We start from the raw sequence: 25,206 nt of genomic DNA, 5'->3' as shown, positions 1-25,206 counted from the left end.
AAGAGGCCACAAAGGGAAAAGATTCCAAAATTGTTCCTTCCTCGATCTTCAAATTGTTTTCATATGTTGTGATAACAATAGAAGACCACATATTTTATATACAGAGCATTAGTCCAGGTATAATAGGTGTATTCACAAGTGTATTTTGGACTAAAACCATGCAACAATGGGTATTTTTTAGCATCAATATTATCATTTTCAGTTAGAAATTGCATTTTCATATTTTTTTCATAAATATATATGGTATTCCCCCAAAAATAGGACAAGAGCTTTTGGCTCCAAAAGATGCGCTAGGGCTTATTTCAGGGGATATCTTATATTTTGTACTGGTGTCAGTGAGTGTAACGTTTGTTAATGGAAAATTAATATTCACCCAATTCCTTTGGACATAATCCCACCACCACTCTGTGCCAGGTGCCAGTGATTCAGTCTGACTGCTGTATCATTGCTCGAGGATCACATCATAATACTCGGACCGGCTCTCCTCACCTGGGCATGACAGCTGCATAGAAATACATGCTGACACACCAGTCCAAGGATTGTGATGCGATCCTCGGGCAATAATAAAGGTAGTCTGACTAAATTACTAACACCGGCACAGAGGGGGGCGGGATTATGGGCGGGGGTGAATATTAATTTGCCAGTAAGAAACGATCCAATCACTAATGCCAGTACAGAAGGGTGGGTGCGAGTATAGGGGGGAGGAAGGGGTGAATATTCATTTGCCATTAACATACGTTCCAGTCACTAACACCGATGCAGACGGATGGGCGGGGGAAGAGGTGAATATTAATTTTCCATTAACTAGCTGGCATGTGTCTATAAATGTCCAGGACTTACAGCAACACAACAAGGCAATGTACACTTTCAAAAGTTACATATCTTGAAAGGGCTGCCGAAGCCCTATTTCAGGATATTATTATAGTGTGGTATGCAACTAGGGCCTATTTTTGGAGTAGGGCTTATATTATAAGCATACTTCAAAAAGGCCAAAAAAACCATTGCTAGGCCTTATTTTCGGGGTAGATCTTATTTTTGGTGAAACACGGTATCTATATATAGGGTCAAACTGACTCACTGGAGGACCAGAGGATTCCTGCTGACAGGATCATCTGCTACAGATGCTGCTGACTATTGGTAAGGAACAGAACACTGTTTCGTCTTGATGGCTTTTTATGTCACCACTCTTCCTTGAGTTGAACAAGCAAGGAGAGCACTGCTGATGCTGATAATGCTAGCACTGATAGGCCGCAGCGCAGCCAATGAATGTTAATTTTGTTTGTGACTTCTCCCAGCTGTACAGCACAGCTCAGGCAATGAACCTGCTATTGCACCAATGACTAAGGAAGGGCCCCCCTGCCAGCATACCATAACAGTGAGTAAGTGTAAATGGGGGGCCTCTAGTTAGAGGTGATAAAGGGGAAAGGGGCTAAGTCACTTACTGATGAATAAGGGCCTCATGCCCTCATTTCTGTTTTCACCACTGTCTGACTGCGCCCCCTCCCCTAAATCACCCTTGCTCCCCCTATCACCACTATCTGTGCCCCCTACCCCTCTATCAACCCTGACTGACTATGGTTCCTTCTATATCAACCCTGACTCACTGCGCTCCCTCCCCCTTTATAACCCCGGACTGACTGAGTCCTTGTATCACCCCTGATAGGCTGTGCCCTTTTTCCCTGTATCACCCTTGACTGACTACACCCCTCCCCCTGTATCAACCCTGACTGACTTCCCCATCTCCTCATATCACCCCTGACTGATTGCACACCTCTCCTCAAATCACCCCTTTCAGAAAGCGCACCCTTCCCTGTATGTAGTCTGACTGACTGCACCCCTCCACCTCTATTAGCCTGACTGAGTAAACCCCCCCTATTACACCTGACTGACTGTGCCTTCTGCTTCTTTATCACCCCTAACTGACCAAGCCCTTCTTCCCTTTTATCACCCCTGACTGACTGCACCCCACCCCCTTCCTTCTGTGTTACCCAAGATGACTGCACCATGCCCCTTCCCCCTGTATCACCCCTGATTGACTAAGCCTCTTCCACCTTGAGTCAGCCTTGACTGATTCAGCCCCTACTCCTGTTTCACCCCAAAACTAAAAAAAAAGAAGAGCATAATAGGGTCTTATCATGAGATTAAATCAGCAATAAATTTGGTGGTGTGTAATGTAATACTACTGTATGTTCTGAGGATTTCGATTGCGTTAGGGCAATGACAACAGAGACGAGTTCTTGGTACAAGATGTTATATAATATGTCACCACGGTAGATACACAACGGGAATAAACACAGTAAAACAACACACAAAACGGAGCGAAGGGGATTCCCGGGGCCACGCACCGGACTCCCCCAGGGAGACCACCAGAGCGAACCCCTGTACAGGGACTGTCCGGCAATCAACCCCGGAAGGCCTAAATGTGCGGCAGCCGGTACACAAGGGGCAAGTGGTATAGTCCAGGAGTGTCCGTACGGGATGATTGTCCAGAGTGGTTACGAACCGGGCAGAGTGCTGATCAAAGACGGCAGACGGAGTCCGGGCACAGCTTGAAGAAAACCGGGTATGGTCCAGAGTCGGTCGGTAGAGTTTCAGGAGAATCCAAGGCAATCAGGAAGTAGAAACAGCAAAGCAGGAGCACACAGCAAGCAGTATACTCAGGCACTGGACTGGGCTGAGAGGCGGCCTTTTAAGCAGCTGGACAGGAAGTAGGGCAACAGAACCTTAAACTCCATGTTAACTGAGGGCAAGCTCATTCAAAAGAGAACTGGAAAACCTGGAAACCTGACATGGTGCTTACCTGTAAATAGTTGTGTGAGACACAACTACATAGACAAACATGGCTGCTTCAAACCCTTGGGGATAAATAAATGATGAATGTGGAAATGGCTAAATCTGTGCTGCCCAATGGATAGCTGGAGAAATCAAATTCCTTCATTGCGATTTATTACATCCTATGCATTTTAGAGTTATAGAAGAAAGAAAAAATCCAGCTTCCGGAGTAATAGTAAAACTGATGCAAAATTTTATTAAAGGACGTAAAATTAATGTGATGACAAAAATAGGGAGCCCATATGCGGCGTAAGGCTACGCGTTTCGAACGCTGCCTGCGTTCTTTGTCAAGCCATTTTAGAGTTATCCAACTCCTTTCTCAGGCACAAATCACATATGTCGTGTTTAGTGTAATCTAGCCTTGAAGCTATTTGGTGAAGACTTCATCTGACCTCTGACTGACTAAACCCCTTCTACCTGGATCACCCTTGAGTGACTAAACCTCCTCCAACTTTATCACCCCTGACTTACTGGGCTTCTCTCCCTCTGTATCACCCCTGACTGACTGAGCCTCTCTCTCCCTGTATCACCCCTGACTGACTGAGCTTCTCTCCCCCTTTATCACCCCTGACTGACTGAGCTTCTCTCCCCCTTTATCACCCCTGACTGACTGAGCCTCTCTCTCCCTGTATCACCCCTGACTGACTGAGCTTCTCTCCCCCTTTATCACCCCTGACTGACTGAGACTCTCTCCCCCTGTTTCACTCCTGACTGACTGACCCTCTCTCTCCTTGTATCACCCCTGACTGACTGAGCTTCTCTCCCCCTGTATCACCCCTGACTGACTGAGCTTCTCTCTCCCTGTATCACCCATGACTGACTGAGCTTCTCTCCCCCTGTATTACCCCTGACTGACTGAGCTTCTCTCCCCCTGTATCACCCCTGACTGACTGAGCTTCTCTCTCCCTGTATCACCCATGACTGACTGAGCTTCTCTCCCCCTGTATTACCCCTGACTGACTGAGCCTCTCTCTCCCTGTATCACCCATGACTGACTGAGCTTCTCTCCCCCTGTATCACCCCTGACTGACTGAGCTTCTCTCTCCCTGTATCACCCATGACTGACTGAGCTTCTCTCCCCCTGTATTACCCCTGACTGACTGAGCTTCTCTCTCCCTGTATCACCCATGACTGACTGAGCTTCTCTCCCCCTGTATTACCCCTGACTGACTGAGCTTCTCTCTCCCTGTATCACCCATGACTGACTGAGCTTCTCTCCCCCTGTATTACCCCTGACTGACTGAGCCTCTCTCTCCCTGTATCACTCCTGACTGACTCCCCTTGTATCACCCCTGACTGACTATGGTTTTCTTTCCCCACCACTAACAAAATGAGGCAGTTCATAAAATGTTATGACCTTATAGGTGGCAGAGAGATTTCTGTAAAACGTATATGGGAGGATGTGAGGCAAAGCTTGCTCTCTTTTGATATCACTCCAATATCACACATAACTGTTGTATGACCCCCACCACTATTAGTACATATAGTATGTACATTTATATAATGAATTTGCTTCAGAATTTCTACAATGGAAATCCCACAGCAAATTAACAGCGGTAATATCCACGTAAATATTGTGCAGATATTGCTGCATTTACTATTACCTAAATGATGCAGCTTTGCCACTGACCTCATCCTTTATATTTCAAAGGATGAAATCAGTGGTGAATATCCACAGCATAAAATGACACATTGTTCATGTCAAATCTGTAGCTCTGGTCAATTCCTGCCGTGGATTTTCTCAATGTATAAATCAGATGTTATAAAATCTCATTCACTAAGCTGGTGCTGTATAACATTGGTTTAGTGGTTATACACATCAGGGGACATTTATCATTGAATTTGCACCACAATGTGGCTACCAGATCTTGCTATAATATTAAAGTACCAACCCAGTGTTTGTTTGTTTTTTCACCACTGAATTGGTGTTTCCTGCTCCGGCCTTATACTCATTATACTCATCCTGTGGCGCTTTCACCTTTTTTCAGCGTCACTCCAGTCCCATGGCGCCATCTTGTGAGTGCAACTTTTGACTGGCTGGAAGTCATAAGCTAGGCAGGTCTATGGGAGCTAGAAAGAGGCCAGAAGAAGGCTCTCATAGACTTGTATTGAGTTGTGACATCCGGTTCTATGAAACACTGGAGATGACGGCAGGTCATAAACTGCTAGAGACCAACGAGAGTGGTGTATTTGGTGCGCCTTTCAACTGCCATACACCAACACAAGAAATGTACTCCAGATACTGTAGGACATTTCTGTAGCAATTTACACCTTTTATGTGCAATTAGTATAATTAATTTGCTGGCTGTGCTTGAGCACTAAGGAAGGAGCAATTTGTTCCTACCTCCTAAGCTGAACACTTCTAGGTGGGGTTTTTTTTTAGAGTGATTGGTGGGATTTTAAAGACCTGGACCCCCACCAATCTGCTGGCTGTTCAATGGCCTATGTAATATAAAAAAAAAACAAAAAACAGCTGTGAAAAGTGTTTTTCTGATTAGATTTTTACATTTTACAAAATATTAAGCTATAGCTTTCCAGTCCACTAACACTACATCCAATAAGATTTTATAATGTTTGTCTTTTTGATGTCATTGGTTGACAATGTAGAAGGTACTGAAAATCAGTTTTTTATTTGCTTTAATTTTTCAGAAATTATACCTTTAATTATGAGTCATTTTCGTTTTAGATCCTAAATTCCATCATTTGTGTGAAAGAAAACAATGCATTTGTAGGTCAGTGTCAGGAAAAAGGCGCTAAGGCCCAATCGATATAGAAGGATATATTAAAAAAATAGTTATAAAAGTTAAGTTTTTAGGAATCATTTTGTTCTTAGGTCAAAAAGTCTTTGTTGACTATTCTGATAATGTATCTTTGTGGAGTTTAGATCTTTTTTTTCGAAACAGTTTTAGATATAAAAATTAAATTATTCTCCTATAGCAAACAATTATCTTTTCCCACTTTACTATACTATACACTGTATTATACTAAACTACACTATAATGTACTGTACTGCACTAAACCTTACTAAACTGTGCTACTCTACTGTACTATACTGTATTATGCTATTCTATACTATACTAAACTATACTATAATGTTCTGCACTGCACTAAACTGTACTATACTATGCTATACTATGCTATACTAAACTGTGCTACTCTACTGTACTATACTGTATTTTACTATACCATACTAAATTATACTATACTATACTGTACTGCACTAAACTGTACTATACTATGCTATCCTATACTAAACTGTACTACTCTACTGTACTATACAGTATTATGCTATACTATACTATACTATACTAAACTATACTATAATGTACTGTACTATACTGTATTATGCTATACTATACTAAACTATACTATACAATAATGTACTGTACTGCACTAAACTGTACTATACTATACTATACTAAACTAGACTACTCTACTGTACTATACTGTATTATGCTATGCTATACTATACTAAACTATACTATAATGTACTGTACTGCACTAAACTGTACTATACTATGCTATACTATATTAAACTGGACTACTATACTGTACTATACTGTACTATACTGTATTATGCTATACTATACTGTACTCTACTGTACTACCGTATACTGTACTATACTCTACTGTACAATACTGTACTATGCTATACTGTACCATACTGTACTATACTATACTAAACTATACTACAGTATACTGTACTATACTATGATATAATGTACTATGCTATACTGTATTTTAGTATACTATACTAAACTGTACTATACTGTATTATACTATACTGTACTATACTGTACTATACCAAACTATACTATATTAAACTGTACTATATTATACTGTAATGCACAATACTGTACGGTACTATGCTATACTATACTGTACTCAACTATTCTATACTGTACTATACTGTACGATACTGTACTGTACTATACTATACTGTACTATACTATAATGTACTATGCTATACTGTACTATGCTATAATGTAATGTACTACGTACACTGTACTAAACTGTACTATACTATACTATAATGTACTATGCTAAACTGTACTATACTATACTGTACTATACTGTACTATACTATACTGTGCTATACTATACTGTACTATACTGTACTATACTATACTGTACTATACTATACTGTGCTATACTGTACTATACTATACTGTACTATACTATAATATGCTATGCTATACTCAACTTTACTGTACTGTACTGTACTATGCTATACTGTACTATATTAAAATAACTTAGTAACTAGTGGAACATAACAGTTTGGAAATGCCATTAGTCCATCATCCATGAAGATAACGGTGTGCACCTAAACATTTGAGGGGAGGGTTGTGTGTTTTAATTATAACACATAGGCTGCAAATCAACTTTATTGATTGTGTTGCGGACTGCAGCAGCAACTCTCTTGATGATTTTGCATTAGAGCAAAACTACAGCTATATTTATAATACTGCTGCACTAAAGCAGACTGTTATTTGTCTGTGCCTACTAACCACTTAGTTAAAGGATATACTGTATATCTGAATTAAAACCTAGAATTTATTTATTTATTTTTTATTATATGTATAAAAATGTTTTTACTCGTCATCACAGTATTCATTTGATATAGTAAAGTGGGACTAAGGCATTGTTTGCCAAAGTAGCAGTTGGTATAATGCAGAGTGAGGAAAATAAGTATTTGAGACGCTACCGATTTTGCAAGTTTTCCCACCTACAAATAATGGAGAGGTCTGTAATTTTTATTGTAGGTACACTTCAACTGTGACAGACAAAATCACAAAAAAATCCAGATAATCACGTTGTATGATTTTTAAATAACTAATTAGCATTTTATTGCATTAAATAAGTATTTGATACTTAATATTTGCAGCTACAGATGTTTCCTGTAGTTCTTGACCAAGTTTGCACACACTGCAGCAGGGATTATGGCCCAATCCTCCATAAAGATCTTCTCCAGATTTTTCTGGTTTTGTGGCTGTCGCTGGGCAACATTGAGTTTCAGATCCCTTCAAAGATTTTCTATTAAGTTCAGGTCTGGAGACTGGCTAGGCCACTCCAGGACCTTGAAATGCTTCTCATGGAGCCACTTCTTAGTTGCCCCTGTCTGTGTGTTTCGACTCATTGTCATGCTGTAAGACCCAGCCATGACTCATCTTCAATGCTTTTACCAAGGGAGGGAAGATGTTGGCCAAAACTGTGCAATCCACAACCCCATCCATCCTCCTTTTAATACGGTGCAGCCATTCTGTCCCCTTTGCAGAAATGCACTTCCAAAGTATGATGTTTCCATCCCCATGCTTCATGGTTGGGTCAGTGTTCTTGGGGTTGTACTCATCCTTCTTCTTCCTTCATACATGGTGAGTGGAGTTGATACCAAAAAGTTCTAATTTGGTCTTATCTTACTATAATACCTTCTCCTATGCCTCCTCAAGATCATCCAAATAGTCATTGCTGAATTTCAAATGGGCCTGGACATGTGGACATGTGCTGGTGTGAGCAGAGGGACCTTGCATGCTGCTTTTTTTAAATTATTTTTATTTTATTTTTTTCATTTAATAATTAAGCTCACGGTCATGTTCTATGCCCACATGTTGTCACTTCAGATGTAGCAGAGTGGGAATCTTTGTTGCACTTCGTGTGGATTATGTTGGAACTGAGTGTTTTAGGGGTTAATAAAGAGGTAAAATTGGATGTGTTTTTTGTATTTTATTTCAAATAATGGATTTTTTGGCGTTTGTGTTTACTTTTTTTCACTTACAGATTAGTAATGGGAGTCTCATAGATGCCTCACATTACTAATTTAGGGCTTAATGGAGCTGTGAGCTTGTATTAACCTCTTACTAGCCCAATTGCCACCGCACCAAGGCAATCAGGATGAGCTGGGTAAAGTTCTTAACATGGGCGGCTGCAGGCTGCTATTTTTAGGCAGGATGGGGCCAATAAGCATGGGTATTCCCAGCCTGAGAATACCAGTTCCTAAGTGTCGTGTTTATCATGGCTGGGTATCAAAATTAGGGGAGAATGCACACCAGGTTTTTTTATTATTTATTTAAGTTATTTTTTTTTAAAAAAAGCAGCATGTGGTCCCTCTTATTTTGATACACAGCTGAGATAAGCACACGGTTGGGTATCAATATAATTGGACCCTACGCCAATTTGTTTACATGTATTTATTTACACCAATCTAGAAACAGACAGCGCCACTGATTGAACGCAGTGAGACATGCTGTCACACAGGATGGGGGCACTGCCTAACTGCAACCAATCAGAGATACGGTAACTGCTGGTGGATGGTGTAAGCAGTGCATATGAATGAAGAAAATGAGTAGCCCCGGAAGTAGAGTGAGCAGCCCTAGAAGCAGTGTACAGCCATGCGGAGGCTGGTAAGTTTAAAGTGCTTATTTATTCTTATTTTCTTTCATTTTTCTTTTATTTCTTTTTTATTACCTGGGTGGCCAGACTTGGATTGTTACCCAGAGTTCCCTAAGAGCTCTGGGGCTGGGGTCAGTGATCAGGTTCTTTTGAACCCACGTGGATCCGGACTTTTACAGTCAGAGTCCACCCATCACTAGTCATCTGAAAAATTGGTGAAGGCTTAAAGGGGTTGTCCCATGAACAACATTCATTTTAAAGTTTATTTTAGTTAATAGTTCTTGGAATAATATTTTCCATAATTGCATGTGTTTAAAAAAAATGTTCCTGTGCTGAGATAATCCTATGTATGTGCCCCTGCAATGTACTGTGTAATGGCCGTGTCTGACCATAGAGGAACATGGTCTGATCATACCACATCTCAGGGGTAGGGGAGAATGCAAAAGAGTATACAGATTCTTTGTGTGAGGTAAATAATTTCCCTGCCTGTTTTTAAGAACTGATTTACCTTTAAGAAAGAATAATTTGCAATCCTGTGCTGTAATGTCTTTATAATTTTTTTGCATCCTCCCCTGCCCAGGAGATGTGGTATGGTCAGACCATGTCCCTGTACAGTTGGTCAGACATGGCCATTACACAGTACATAGCAGAGACACATTTAGATTATCCCAGCACAGGAATATTTTTTTAAAAACATACAATTGTGAAAATTTTTATTATTATTATTATATGATCTATTGATTAAAATCAACTTTAAAATTTACTTTGTTCGGGGGAAAACCCCTTTCGTACCATTTGCTTGTATTTGAGAAAAAACATTTATAAAATTCCTGTTTGACGGATGTTATGAACAATTAGATTATTCTCCACGTTCCTTGTCGTCTAGCCCCAGCTGATACCTGTGACACTTGCACTGTTTTCTTACAATGCATTCTGTACATGCCATGTGCCTAGGGGTGGTGTAATCATGGTATAATGTGCTTTTATGTATCATTTGTCTCCGAATGTAGCGTGATCATGCATACAATGTTACCATTAAGAAAACCAGTACATTGGGAACCTATAATAATAAAATTCATTATTAATATTATTATTTAGTTTTGGAAATGTCAACTATTTTTTTAGGTTCTCTACAGAATTTCACTATATGCAAAAAATAATATAAGGTAACAAGGGATTTGAATATAGGGCAAAAATTGTATTATTTTTAAATTTTGACAAAAAATTTGGAGTTCTTATTCTGTCCCCAATTTGTGTTTTCTCCATGTCTCTACCTTCATTTACAAGTGTTAAAGTGGTTGAAGAATGGGGGAAATTGTAAAATGCATAATAAGTAGGGGTGATCGAATACTTCGATTATTCGGCTTCGCGAATATTTTCCGAATACCTCGCCGCTATTCGACTATTCGCGAATATTCGATGCTCAATGTAAGTCTATGGGAAACCCGAATAACAACTATTCAGAACTATTCGGGCTTCCCATAGACTTACATTGTGCATCGAATAGCGGCGAGATATTCGGAAAATATTCGCGAATCCGAATAATTGAAGTATTCAATCATCCCTAATAATAAGGCTAAACCAAAATCATTCAGCACATTGCTCCATGCCACAAGCACCATTTTTATAAATTTGTCTCAATTTACAAATTTTTTCCAATTTTGTAAAATTGTGCATCTTATTGTTAAATCTATCTAAATAATTATAGAAGTGTGTTTTTAATACACTCAGATCCCACACATGGACGTGCCATGATTTCCTATAGTCCCCACGACACTCATTGTCTCATTGTCTTGTATGAAACAGACAATTTAATTTACCACTGGATAAGATAATTCTAACTCATTAATACATGCCCACAGAAAATGATTTATTTCAGTGTTTCTAAGTTGCAGTCGACAAGGAACCCCAACAGGTCATGATTTTGTTAATAGCGCACAAGTGATCTAATTAGTATTGCTTTATTAGTATCCGCCACAGGCTTCTTCCTGTGGGAAATCCTCAGTGCTTGTTCTAATAGAGTTCCTTGAGCACTAGACCTGTTTTATCAGTATTTCACCAACAAAACCAAAGCCAAATGTAAGAATATCATTAGTGGAACACATGAATGCACCCATAGACGAGGACACACCTCTGGTATTTAATGGGATTTTTCCAGTTTTATTGTTACGTGTCGTATTCCGAATGATGAATAGAAATAATGATTTATAGCGAATTCCACTACAGATTTTTGTCAGATTGGCTTATATTTGAATACAAAATTTGTCACCTTTCTTATCTAGATTATACATGAATATGCATATATACACGTGAAATGTTATGTTTTAGAGGGGTACAAGCGTTACTGTCTAGCATTAAGTAGGTACATCTAAATCTTGGCTATGTGACCTTGGTTTTTTGTTTTTTGATACAGACATATCCAAATTACATACGCACGACCTAAAAGGTCACAATAAGGTAAAGGGCACTCACATTGTTTTTTCCTTCTGCTTGCATAATACTCTCCATTCCATTCTGCATTTTAGACATTAATTGGCACTCAATGACTGCAAGGTTCGCTTGCTGTCTTTTTTATTGAGCCGGCTAATAGCTGGCTGCAGAGGAACAAGGACTTGCTTAGCAGAATACTTCTCCAACCCCGCTCTTTCTTTGCCCCCCTCCCGACGTTTTCATTTTTCTTTTCTCCGACCACCACCACTTCAGTTCTTCTATACAGCTGAAAAACAGGAAGCGAGATAGGACTGAGCATCAATTTATCCATACAGCAAAGTGCTCTTAGGTTCTTTTCAGACCATGCAAGTGATTGTTTTGTAAAAGCCGGGTTGCTTTTTTCTTTTTGTTCGTTCTTACGTTGTCCTTTGTTTCTCTCGTCCTGATCATCTGCTGCTCTTGGGGATGAGACTCGCTGGGGGATGGATGTTATATAGCCGGTCCATGCGTGTGTCTTGGTGTCACCATGATGCCTTTCTGTCGAGGTTTAATACTAGAAGTGATATTGTTACGGATTGCTCTTTCTGAACCGCAGGTAGTTTTATTACTAGTTCCAAAACAATAAGTATAAAGCACAATTCAACAAAAGTAAAGAAAATTATTATTGAAAACCAAATAAGAGCAAAAAGTTATTCTTTGTTACTATGTTCTACTATAAGCAAGAATTCAAAAAGTGTATTAAGAATTTGCCTAATTCCCTTTTCGGCACCATATGAATGTGAGAAATAGAACCCACTAATCACCTATATAAAGGTACATTAGTATATGAATTGTATTACTGTGAAATGTCCTATTAATTAAAGAGAAAACCTCAAATTGAATCACAGTCATCTAGAGACTACTTTTTTTTTTAACTTTGAATAAAATACTAATTTTATTTATTTATTTTTTTTAATTAGGACATATTACAATGGGCCACAAACGTGCTGATTGGGACCTGAAATAAAATGTTCCACATTCAGTAATAAAGGTATTTACATGCATATGACATGCTCACAAGTTCTTTAAATATTTTTTTTTTCCATTAGGGTCAAGGTTTTGAAAATGGTAACAGGTTAGATCACAAATTCCAGTGGATGAATGGACATAATTGCAAGTAGAATGATTTAATTACAGTAGTTTGTGTTGGTGATAGGAAATCTGTCAGCAGGTTTTTGCTATGTAAGCTAAAGACAGCACACTGCAAGGCTATGTGCACACATTCCTTTTTTTCGCGGCGTTTTTGCGCGTTTTTCGGGTGCGTTTTTGGCCTCAAAACTGCAGGACTTTGCTTCCCCAGCAAAGTCTATGAGTTTTCATTTTTGCTGTCCGCACACATCTGTTTTTTTTCAGCTGCGTTTTTGTGGTGCCACAAAAACGCAGCATGTCAATTATTCCCGCGTTTTTCACTGCGCTTTTCATCCATTGAGTTCAATGGGATGTTGAAAGACGCAATGAGAAACGCAAATAGCTGCGTTTTGGTGCGTTTCTAAGACCAAAAACGCAGCTATAAACACAGGAGGTGGGTAGTAAAGTGACGTGTACAGGAAGAGGATTCCTTCTGTCAGTATATACAGAAGCGTGAATCCTCCCGGTACCGTCACCGTCGCTTCCACCTCCCGTCCTGTGCATGTCAGCTGCCGTGCGGCTCCATGTCTGGGCGGGAGGTGGAAGCGGCTGCGAAAACAAAAGTTAACAGTAGAAAAAAAAAAAAAAAGTTATACTCACCTGTCTGCAGAGTCCCGGTGCCATGCCCGCTCCCATCTCCTCTCACGGTATCGCCACCCCCGCTCCGGCTGTGTGCAGACGGCCGGGAAACCTCCGATGGATGCAGGACCTGGCGATGGATCACCTGATGCAGTCACCTGACGCATCAGGTGATCGTAAGTATCGCGGTGACGCGGGTGCCCGGCCGGTTTAAGCTATCAGCGGATGCGTCAGGAGACTTCATCCCTGTTACCGGCAGCTGCTGCAGCGATCGGACGGGATCAGACTCCCGCCCCATCGCTGCAGGAGCTGCCGGTAATCAGCACATAAGTGAGTATTATTTTTTTTTTTTTTTTGCACCGATGCATCTGCTGATTGTATAAACGGCTTTTATACAATCAGCTGCTGTGTGATGGGATTCAGGCACTTGATCCTGACACATCATCTGATCGCTTTGCCTTCCAGCAAACCGATCAGATGATATTGGATCCAGATTGGACGGCGCGGGACCCTGACCCAGGATTACTGCGGAGGGGGGTTCTTTATTTCAATAAAGATGGAGTCACTAATTGTGTTGCGTTTTATTTGTAATAAAAATATTTTTCTGTGTGTTGTGTTTTTTTTTTATCTTTACTAGAAATTCATGGTGGCCATGTCTAATATTGGCGTGACACCATGAATTTCGGGCTTAGGGCCAGCTGATAATATACAGCTAGCCCTAACCCCATTATTACCCGGCGAGCCACCCGGCATCAGGGCAGCTGGAAGAGTTGGATACAGCGCCATAAGATGGCGCTTCTATGAAAGCGCCATTTTCTGGGGTGGCTGCGGGACTGCAATTCACAGCGGGGGTGCCCAGAAAGCATGGGCACCCTGCACTGTGGATTCCAATCCCCAGCTGCCTAGTTGTACCCGGCTGGACTCAAAAATTGGGCGAAGCTCACGTCATTTTTTTTTTAAATTATTTCATGAAATAATTTAAAAAAAAAGGGCTTCCCTATATTTTTAGTTCCCAGCCGAGTACAAATAGGCAGCTGGGGGTTGGGGGCAGCCCGTACCTGCCTGCTGTACCCGGCTAGCATACAAAAATATGGCGAAGCCCACGTCATTTTTTTTGTTTGGGGGGGCAAAGAAATCCTGCATACAGTCCAGGAAGGAGGATGCTGAGCCTTGTAGTTCGACAGCTGCTGTCTGCTCTCCTGCATACACTATTGGATGGAGGATGCTGGGCCTTGTAGGTCTGCTCCCCCTGACTCTCCCTCAAGCATACAGTCCTGGATGGAGCATGCTGAGCCTTGTAGTTCTGCAGCTGCTGTCTGCTCTCCTGCATACACTATTGGATGGAGGATGCTGAGCCTTGTAGTTCTGCAGCTGCTGTCTGCTCTCCTGCATACACTATTGGATGGAGTATGCTGAGCCTTGTAGTTCTGCAGCTGTCTGCTCTTCTGCATACACTAGTGGAGAATCACGAACACATTGAAGAAGGAAATGACATCAGACCTTTTTTTTTTGTTCACTGATAAAAAACGCATAAGGACGCAGTGAGCAAAAACGCAGCAAAACGCAGCAAAAAAATGCACCAAATCGCGGCAAAACGCGTGCGTTTTTTGCCGCGTTTTTTCGACGCAGGTGCGTTTTTGTGTGTTTTTAGCGGCCAAAAACGCACAAAAACGCAGCGTCAAAAAAACGCAGTGTGCGCACATAGCCCAAGGGTTAAAACATGAATTCAGGGATGACTGTCTGGTCAAGGTCCGATCTGTTGTTTTCTAGAAATGTTTGTGTGAGCAGTAGGAGACAAGCAGGACTTATCAATACTTGGACTACAATGTCATATGCATGGCAGTCTGGCACAACCCTTCCTCTGAGTGATACCTCACTGTGAAAGCTCAATGTCTATAGAGAGCATGATGTGGGGGGGACAGCATATTCAGCTTTGCTTCATGCTAAATCTAAAAGTTCTGATTGTGGCAGAACGTCTGTACTGAGTAATCTAAGTGATACATTGTTGGATTCAGGATCTCTTTGCCTACATCATGCTGATCTCAATTGAGGTAGCAAAAAGCTGCTGATAGATTCCCTTTAAAGCATTGGTAAGTTTTAACCAACTTTCACTTAATGATACAGATGTGACCACCATAGTCTTAATTAAACATTGGTAGGTGTATTATAAATAAAATGAAAACTTCTAGTGACGTCTCCTCCCTGCTGCCATTTCAAGATTGTGTATTTTAACAGGAGAAAGAGTCAAGTGAAAGATCATGTTGAAGCATAAGATAAAAATTCACTTTTTATCATAAATATAATTAAACAAAAAGTACTGAAGTAATCCTGGCAATACGTTAAATGCAGTCCATGATGGAAAAATCAGATAAAGCTTTTCGGCTTAAAGAGCCTTCATCACGATCTAAGATCTTAGCTCGTGATGAAGGCTCTTTAAGCTGAAACGCGTTATCTGATTTTTCCTCTATGGACTGCATTTAACGTATTGCCAGGATTACTTCAGTACTTTTGTTTTTTAATTACAGTATATTTATAATAAAAAGTGAATTTTTATCTTACGCTTCAACGTGATCCTTTCCTGGAATCTTTCTCCTGTACATTTTCACTGCTGTGTGGTGGCTCCTGCCTCTTCCGAGAGTGGATTAAAAAAGACTGATTTCCATCCAAATGACTGAACTGGTGAGCTGAGTATATTTTTCTGTTTATTTCTGAGATTGTGTATTCGCACATTCTCCTACCACCACTCGCTGTATACCGCCATTGATAAGTGATAGGCTGACATTGATGACCTCGACCCCTCTTGGATTGTGGATACGTGTAGCACCCCTGAGGTACCAGGTGCCACAAATGTAACCCGTGGAAACCCAAAACCCGGAATATCCGTGCTAGAGCAAACACACCAGCACCATCAGGCTACACACACAGCCTCAATACCAAACTGGGAGACTGCCTAGTAACAGGTAAAAGGGGAGGGCACTGATTGGATAGTACCACCCAGCCTTTAGGGAGAGACCCAACGAGGGGGAGGGGCAAGTGGTCAGTTGGAAAAGGAGGAAGTGGAAGGAGTCGGTTAGGAAAGTCTGAGGAGAAGGAGGTGAAGGAGGAGAGGAGTAGTAGTCGGAAGTAGTAGAAAGTGGAAAGTACAGAAAGAGTGACCTGCAGAGACCACGGAGAGCTGTAACAAGGAGTGAGAACTGTGGAGTACGGAACGGGACTCCAGGCACTGTGGGTTACCTGTGGAAGCAGCAGACTCCAGGTACCATGGAGGGCCTGTGGAAGTTCGGAACCAAGGCTCACAGAACTCAGCACAAGGCGGGGCCTTGTGCTGGACCCTAGGACAGTGGGACACTTTATAGTCAGCTGTTAACTCTGCTGGGCAAGAATATCTCCAGGGCCCATCACCAACCCAAAAAGTCTGAAGCACAAGCAGCAAAGAGGGGACCGGGGACTGAACCCTTTAAATAGTCCAGGCTGCCTGCATTAGGGTCCAGAGAGAAAAGAAGGGACTTCCAAGTAGCTCCAGGCCACGGACGTCCTATCACAACAAGTGTGCATGGAGGACAGCGATCCCAGGTCACAGCTGGCATGGAGAACAAGGGGAGCGGGTACACCTGGAACCCGCACCCGCGGGTGCAGGTACCACCACAGCAAAGTAAAGAAAGGCAAGTTAAACTACAATATTGGTGTGGACTGTTTCCTTGGCGACGTGCACTCACATAGACTGTTCTCCACTACTACCCCCATCATACACTGCTGGGGCCTGTCCCTGCTTGCGGAGGGCTCTAACCATCCAGGCTGCATCACTCCATGATCCCCAGCAGAAACCTGCAGCGGCAGCCTCCCCTTATAACCTGGCCGCATACCGCAAGTGGCATAGTCGACAAAAACTCTTTTTATTTTACTTTCTCTTATTTAAAACCCCCTTTATTTATTTCATTAGACACCACCAGGGTCATGGAACCGGACCCCGCCACAGCTGATATCCCTGGACCAGTCCGGCCCGTCAATCCTGCCATATGAGGGCTTATTTTTTGCAGGACGATTATTACTTTTGAAAAAATTATTAGTTTACCATAGTGGAAAACAAGAAAAAAATTCCACGTGTGGTGAAATTGCAAAAAAAACCAATGGCACAATTGTTTTTTGGATATTTTAATCACTGTGTTCACTATATGGTAAAACTGATGTGTCAGTATGATGCCTCAGGTCAGTACAAGTTCGTAGACACCAAACATGTCTACTTTAACTTTTATCTAAGGGATTAAAAAAAATTCAGAAGTTTGTCCCCAAAAAAATTGCACTTTTTGCCCCATATTCAGACACCTGTAACGTTCTCATTTTTTGAGATCTGGGGCTTAGTGATAGCTTATTTTTTGCAGCTTGAGCTGATGTTTTTATCATAAAAAAGAGAAGTTTTGGCAGCACTCTGCGGTGTCAAGAAATCTATTTTATTTTTCTTTTTTGCAGACAGGTGATACAAACATGAGGGAGCAGGGGGAGCGGAGCACAAGGACGACGGTACCATTTCGCACCTCTAGGGGTGCTTTCACGGGTCGTGGACCCGTGAAAGCACCCCTAGAGGTGCGAAACGGTACCGTCGTCCTTGTGCTCCGCTCCCCCTGCTCCCTCATGTTTGTATCACCTGTCTGCAAAAAAGAAAAATAAAATAGATTTCTTGACACCGCAGAGTGCTGCCAAAACTTCTCTTTTTTATGATATTGGTACTTGCTCTGGCTTCTTGGCATATAGCACCACGGTAGTTCAGGACTTCCACTTGCCGTCAGCTGTTTTTTTCAGCCAAGTCCAATGTGAGGATACAGCAGCTGATCTGCACTTCAAGCACCCACAAGACAGGCTCTACATGGAATTGAGCCAAAGGACTTTCTTGCAGCATTTTCCACAGAGTGGTAAGCAGTGCACAACTTCTGTTTTTTTCTTCTATTTTGATCACTTTTTGAATTGAGCTGATGTTTTTATTATTCCATTTTTGTGCAGATGCTATGTTTTGATCGCTTGTTATTGCATTTTAAAAAAAAAATTGCAATGACTAAAAAATGTAATTTTGGCGTTTGGAATTTTTTCTTGCCACTCCATGTACCAATCAAATTAATTAATTTTATATTTTCATAGTTTGGGCATTTCTGAACTCGGCGATACCAAATATGTGTATATTTTTATTTTATTTAACTGTTTTAATTTCAATGGAGCGATAGGGGATGATTTGAACTTTTAGGTTTTCTTAATTTTTTCATATTTTTAAAAACTTTTTTTTTTACATTTTTTATTTATTTTACTAGTCTCCCTAGGGGAATTTATGCAGTCTGATCACTTGTGCATTTTTGTTGATCAGAGCTATACAGCTCTGATCAGCAAAACTGCACTGCTCCTTTAAGAGCTGACGCACATGACCCGTCGCTACCATGGAAACCATCGCTCCTCGTGATCGCATCACAGGGCCTCTGATTGTGGCGGGGAACAGTGCCATCCCCACCGGCTCACCGCCGCAGCCAGCGATGATTACCGTAAAGGGGTTAAAACTCAATTTTCTGAAGGTAACAACAGTCACCAATCAGTAGGATGTGTACAGGCCTTTGCTTTGAATGACTTCAGCACATCTGCGGCCACAGGACATCACTAGTCTCTCACACTGCTCTGGTGTGATTTTAGTCTACTCTTCTTCCAGTCTCTTCCACAGATCTTTGACTGTTGTGGGGTTTTTGCCCATAACGTTGTCAGCAAGGATTTTCCATAGGTTTTCTATTAGGCTATTTCATTATTTCAATGGTTTTTTGTTTCAAGGATTTGCTTTACTTGTTTTGCTGTGTGACAGGGGGCATTGTCCTACATGAAAATTGCTGACTGAGTGATGAACGTAAATAAGGAACCACGTGTTGTTGAAGAAGGTTCTTATACACACTTGCAGTCACTCTGCCATGTAACTGTATGAAAGGTTGAACTCCTGCTGCAGAAAATATTCCTCATACTATGACATTTCCTCCACCACCTTTCACTGACTTCTTACACTTTTTCAGTCTTTCCCTAGTTTGTTGACGAACGTAATGTTTCCCATCAGATGCAAATAAATTAAACTTGCTTTCATCACTAAAATTAACTGTGGACCACACAACATGCTCCTCGCCAAATTTGAGTCTAGCCTTTTGATTCTTTCTGCTAATGAGAGGTTTGGTCACTGTAGAGTGGGATGTCAGTCCAAATACTCTTAAATGTCGTGACACTGTATGACAAGACAGATCCTTAGCCTGTTCAGTGCTGAACTGGTGAGCAATTCCAGCTGCAGTGTTGAAATCATTACTCATGGAGATTCTCCGCATTATCCTGTCCTCTCTTGCATTTGTCTTTCAAGGGTGATAAGTCTTCTTGGGAGACTTGAAAGAGTTTGTGATTTTGTAAAGATGCAATATTCTTAAAATCACAGACTTAGAACGACCAACTTCTCTTGCCATGGCAACGTCTCTCACCACTTTGGCCTTCATCTGTACAACCTACTGCCAGAGTCTTTCAGTCACTTTGGAATAGCGCACCATTTTTGCAAAGTCAGAGCAATCTGGAGAGTTAGGCTGCCAGTTACATAGGGTTTGTCAGATAATTAAGGAAATTAACACCAGGTGCTAGATTAACACCAATAACTTGCAGGTATCTGAAAGTGTTCTCTAATTTTGATCAGTGTTCCTTTACATTTATCTTACATTTCTATTATGTGCTTTGGAATAAATTCAATTTATGAAATAAGCTTAAAATACTGCTAGTTTACTCATGTTAGGATATAATCACATAGCACTACACAATGACCGCAACATTTAGGATATAGTGTGTTGTTCTCTAATTTTGATCTCCTTTGTATATACAGTGTATATATATATATATATATATATATATATATATATATATATATATATATACACTATGTTTTGCCAAAACTAGACAGGGGCTGATATTCTTTTCTGCTTTAAAAAAAGGAACTATGGCTTATTTTCAAGGGTGTTTTCTGTTTGCCTGCTGTGTTAGTGCCCTAGGGTCACACCACAATTCTAGGTATCTCTCCTGTGCTGAAAGTAACACCTGCATTGAAACACACACGGTCACTCTCAGATCAGGAGTGCTGGCTAATTAACTGAATGCATATTCACCCTCTTCCCCACCCACAATCTGTCCCACTGCTCTGAGTCCTGCATGGTACCAACACTCTATGCCTGCTGTACCAATACAGGATCACTGTACCAGGATCGCATCGCAATCCTCGGTGACACTCCTGAACTGAGAGTGACAGCTGCATAGACATACATGCTGTCACTCTCAGATCTGGAGTGCCACCGATGATAATGGTGAGTAAGTGCATGGAATGTGCATGCAATTAAGAGAATAAATATTCACCTGGCTCTCCTGTAATAGCATCCATCACTCTGAATCCTGCACTGCACCTGCACACTGCCTTAGGATCGCATCATAATTATAGCCGACTCTCCTCAGCTGAGTGTAACAGCTGCATAGACATACACACTACCACTCTGCTGAGGAGAGACACCAATGATTGTGATGCTGACCTCGGGCTGGTAGTACTGGTAATACAGCAGGCAGAGTACTGGTGCAGTGCATGACTCAGAGCGGTGGGCGGGATGATGGGAGAGGAGGGTGAATATTCATTCTCTTAATTAGCCATGTGCTTACTCATTGCAATCATCAGCTGCATTCCAGATCCACAGAGGGACAGCCTGTAGGTCTGTGCAGCTGTCACTCTCAGCTCAGGAGAGTCGCTGATGATTGTGTTGTGATCCTCGAGCTGGCAGTACCAGCAGGTAGAGTGAGGTACAGTGCAGGATTCAGAGCGGTTGGTGGGATTACAGGAGAGGAGAATGAAAATTAATCTCTTAATTAGCCATGTGCTTGTTAATTGCAATCATCGGTGGCACTCCTGATCTGAGAGTAATAGCATGTGTATCTATGCAGCTGTTACTATTAGCTCAGGAGAGTCACCAATGATTGCAATGCGATCTTGGGCGGGCAGTATCGGTAGTACAGCAGGCAGAGTATGGGTGCAGTGCAGGACTCAGAGCGGTTGGCAGGATTACAGGAGAGGAGGGTAAATATTAATTCTTTTAATTAGCCGGGACTTACAGCAACTCAAGGGGACAATAATAGTTATGTACCCTGAAATAGGGTTGCACAAGTCCAATTTCAGGATACTGTTAGTTTGAGGACGCAACAAGGGATTATTTTTGGAGTCGGGCTTATATTTCAAGCCTACTCCAAAAAGGTCGAAAAATCCTGCTAGGGCTTATTTTTTGGGCAAGGCTTATTTTCAGGGAAACATAGTATATATAACATGAAATACACTGCAAAGCAATAATTGTGAAGTGTATTCTGAAATAGTTGACGACTTATGAAGTCCAGCCACATGCCGGTCTCCATATGAGATCTTACATGTAGACATGGGTGCCTTCAGAAGGTCCCTTGCTGCCATGGACACTGTCCAATACTCTGACATCACGTAGAGTGGGGTGCTAGTGGCTGTCAGAATTGACTGCCTTGTCGAAGATGTTTAAATGCTGCTGTCATGCCTGATAGCAGTGATTTATGTGATCAGAGCTAACTCCGATCGCCTTAGTTCTGTTGAATGCCGGCAATGTAACACAGCTGTGATATCTGCCATATTACACAAATCTTTTTACAAGGTTGTGACGAACTGGTATCTCACTCCCTCCAAGCTATATAAAATTAACCCGGAAAATTCTTCTCAGTGTTGGAGAGGGTGTAATGAGAAGGGAACATTGTTCCATATTCTTTGGATCTGCCCAAAAATTGGGCGTCTCTGGAAAGAAGTGTCAGACCTGGTCAACAAAATCATTAAAACAAATGTAAACTTATCACCTCAAATGGCTATTTTGTCTCTTAAGATGGAAGAAATAGATTGGTGGCAAATCTCGATTGTAATCATATCTTTTTGATTACCAAACAACTCCTTTTAGCAAATTAGAGAAAGGATAATGTCCCAGACATCACTGAAGTGTCTAAAAAGTTATCTATTCACCATGAAATTTAATTTAACCATGCATTATATAAAGACTCATTTCAATCTTACCAAAGGAGATGGGATACTTGGGTGTCCCATAAGAAAAATTCCGAGTCTTAAGTTTCGGAATGATAATCTACATGATCACTACTTTATAGTCCTCTGACATAAGCCTTAATCTCCTTTTTATTTTTTCTTACCTTCAGTTTCTTCCCTTTCCTCCTTTCTCTTCTACTCACATATATTATTTAATAGACTAAACAATTCTCATTTCCATAAATGACGAATGTGAATGCATTGCATAGAATCAGTTGTAAATATGTGTTTCACTTGTGGTTCTATCCCATCCTTTCCTACCCCCACTTTCCCTTTTTCCCATGTTTTCCCAATAAAGTTCTTCCCATCCCTTCTTCCTTTCCTCCATTCCCCTTTTCCCCAAAATGGCTTGGTTAATGTCTAAACTGGTTATTGATTACAGTTTTCTCCAATGTCTTAACTTGTTAATGATATATGTTAACTTTATATGTTTTAATTAACAATAAAAATATTGAAACCATAGCTGTGATATGATACCAGTGCGCCGTGGAGCTGCCTCAGCTTCTCAACCCATCCATACAGTGACATCACACTTCCTCAGTATATGTACGGCGGTCATTGCTAAGGGGTACATTTCTGTCAGCTGAGGTATCCAAGTAGGAGTTCAGAATATATATATCTGTTATCTATCACTCTGCCATGTAGTTTATTACCCTCAATTTTTTTATTATCTTTATATTTCCATGCCTCTTGTTCTATAAAATTCATGACCTAAGAAATCCTTTTCCATCCGTTACTTTTTCATAAGAGCTTCTTTCAGTATTTTTCTTTAACAAGACAAACATGTCCTTGACTTCATAACTGCGTTTTCAGTATTTATTGTGCAAGTAGTACAATGTGCGCTGAGGATTGTATATACTAAGCATAATAATATATTTTCATGCTTTCTCCTGACTCTTGAAGAGTTGAGCTACATCATGTACTTTCCTCTTTTACTGTTCTTTAAAGCAATTCTGGTCTATCCATAGTCCACTGGCTCAAGCCATATTACTTACATTTTTATAGGAAATCCATGGGATAAGATTAACTATTCACATAAACTGCATCATTTTTTGTTACGGGGGTTCTAAAGTGTTTGTGTTCTGAGAGGGAACACCAGTGGGATATCCACTTCTGTCTGAGCCTGTGCATACTATTTCCCTTAAGGGCGCTTTACACCCTGCGACATCGCTACCGATATATCGTTGGGGTCACATCCGGCGCCGGTAGCGACATCGCAGCGTGTGACACCAAGGAGCGACAATCAACTATCGCAAAATCGTCCAAAAACGGTGATCATTGACACGTCGCTCCTTTCCTTAATATCGTTGCTGCTGCAGGTACGATGTTGTTTGTCGTTCCTGCGGCAGCACACATCGCTATGTGTGACACCGCAGGAACGTCGAACATCTCCTTACTTGCGTCCACCGGCAATGCGGAAGGAAGGAGGTGGGCGGGATGTTACGTCCCGCTCATCTCCGCCCCTCCGCTTCTATTGGATGGCCGCTTAGTGACGTCGCGGTGACGTCGCTGTGACGCTGAACGCACCTCCCCCTTGAAGGAGGGATTGTTCGGCGGTCACAGCGACGTCGCTGCACAGGTATCTGTGTGTGACGCTGCCGTAACGATAATGTTCGCTACGGCAGCGATCACCAAATGTTGCACGTACGACGGGGGTGGGGGCTATCGCGCTCGACATCGCTAGCAATCGCTAGCGATGTCGCAGCGTGTAAAGCACCATTTACATTTAACATTGAAGAGGCGATTGGCAACTTTCACCAAAAAGAAAGGCTGTAAACAAATGACAAATTGTTCCATATTCATTTGCACAAAATATGATAATCTTCTGTATCAAAACATAATTGTGTGGCTCACAGCACCCAGAGTCCCCATCATGCCCTTTCATGTGAAGTATATGTCTAATTTCATTTTATATTATCTAAATCGGTCCAAATCTCTTATATAGCTTGCAGTAAACTCGGCCTAGTGGCGACATTTTGTTTTTTTTCAAAAGCTCTCCAGCTTTGAGCCTTCAGGTACGAGAACTCCCAAATTCGGACTGAGGTCCGAAACGCGTAAGCAAGGCCAGAGGATCGAAGTATGCGTTCATTTTATTGTTGGAGTTCAATTATCTAATAATGGAATCTATTTTTCAATTTTCTGCCTTGCTATAGTGGACGCAAGCCACTGTGATCTGGATATCTGTGGATCCTTTGGAATCAATGGTGAGCTGCCTTTCCTCCTTTGCTTTCAAAAACATGAAACTGATTTATTGATATTTTCTTAACAATTTTGACCTATCTTTATTCATAGATGCAATCAGAACGAAAACCCAAAACCTATACTGTTATGCCACCGGATTGTTTCATCTGGTTCTCTAGCCATATATTTGGTTGGAAATAAAAATATTATTAATTAATAGAAACAGTTTAACACCTTTAGGTCTAGTACATTTCCAGTTTTTGCGCTATCATTTTTCACTCTCCTTCTAAGAACCATAACTTTTTTATTTGTCCATCAACATAGTTGTAGCTTAGAATGACACCATTAAAGAAATATATATCTAAATCCCTATCTATTTTTTGCTCCAATCTACACTAATTTTTAATATGGCTGAATTGAAAAGTTAATACCCTTTTCCTGACTACACTATCTAACGACTATTCATTTTTTTCCCTATTTCTGCTCTGATGACGCTTTGTTTGAAA

This window comes from Anomaloglossus baeobatrachus, chromosome 4, assembly GCF_048569485.1.
Source record: "Anomaloglossus baeobatrachus isolate aAnoBae1 chromosome 4, aAnoBae1.hap1, whole genome shotgun sequence".
Taxonomy (NCBI): domain Eukaryota; kingdom Metazoa; phylum Chordata; class Amphibia; order Anura; family Aromobatidae; genus Anomaloglossus; species Anomaloglossus baeobatrachus.
This window is presented reverse-complemented; position numbering follows the sequence as displayed.